This window comes from Alexandromys fortis, unplaced genomic scaffold, assembly GCF_014885135.2.
Source record: "Alexandromys fortis isolate MF-2015 unplaced genomic scaffold, M_Fortis_MF-2015_v1.1 scaffold_249, whole genome shotgun sequence".
Taxonomy (NCBI): domain Eukaryota; kingdom Metazoa; phylum Chordata; class Mammalia; order Rodentia; family Cricetidae; genus Alexandromys; species Alexandromys fortis.
Window position 1 is genome coordinate 1,083,466 of NW_026068129.1, and position 777 is coordinate 1,084,242.

The 777-nt window shown below is 49.3% G+C and overlaps 1 non-coding gene across 1 annotated transcript; it reads right to left on the minus strand.

Annotated features, from left to right (window-relative positions):
• Positions 1–460: 460 nt before the first annotated feature.
• Positions 461–567, minus strand: LOC126490773 (U6 spliceosomal RNA). Its single transcript, XR_007589245.1, has one exon. It is a non-coding gene; the product is annotated as a U6 spliceosomal RNA (small nuclear RNA).
• Between the last annotated feature and the right edge of the window lie 210 nt (positions 568–777).

The window sequence follows — 777 nt, forward strand, 5'->3', positions numbered from 1 at the left end:
GTGGGTGCACCCCTCGTGGTCCTGACTTCTTTGCTCATATTTTCCCTCCTTCTGCTCCTCCTTGGGACATTGGGAGCTCAGTCCAGTGCTCCAGTGTGGGTCTCTGTCTCTATCTCCATCCATCTCCAGATGAAGGTTCTATGGTGATATGCAAGATATTCATCAGTATGGCTATAGGATAGGGTCATTTCAGGTTCTCTGTTCTCAGCTGCCCCAGGAACTAACTGGGGACATCGCCCTGGGCACCTGGGAGCACCAAATCTCTTGCCAACCCTAAGATGGCTCCCTTAATTAAGATGTGTGCTTCCCTGCTCCCCTATCCAACCTTCCTTTATCCCAAACATCCCATTTCCCAAGTTACCGCCAACCTCCCCTTCTCACTTTTCTCTCCCCATCTCCCCTTACCTCCCTCCCACCCCACCCCCAAGATCCCATTTTTTTGCCCGGCAATCTTGTCTACAAAAATATGGAATGCTTCACGAATTTGCGTGTCATCCTTGCTCAGGGGCCATGCTAATCTTCTCTGTATCGTTCCAATTTTAGTATATGTGCTGCCGAAGCGAGCACGGCTATGCAGATCTTTAACTAGTGGCACAGTTCATAAAGGAAGGCCAGGCCTGCATGCCGATGACACTTGCGGTGGTTTCAGGAGAAGATGACTGTCCAAATTTAAATATCATCATCTTCTTGGGAGGCTAAAGCAGGGAGATGGTCATGACCTTGAACTAGCCTGAGCTGCATAGTGAGCCCCAGCACTGTCTTAAGAGTTAATACTCT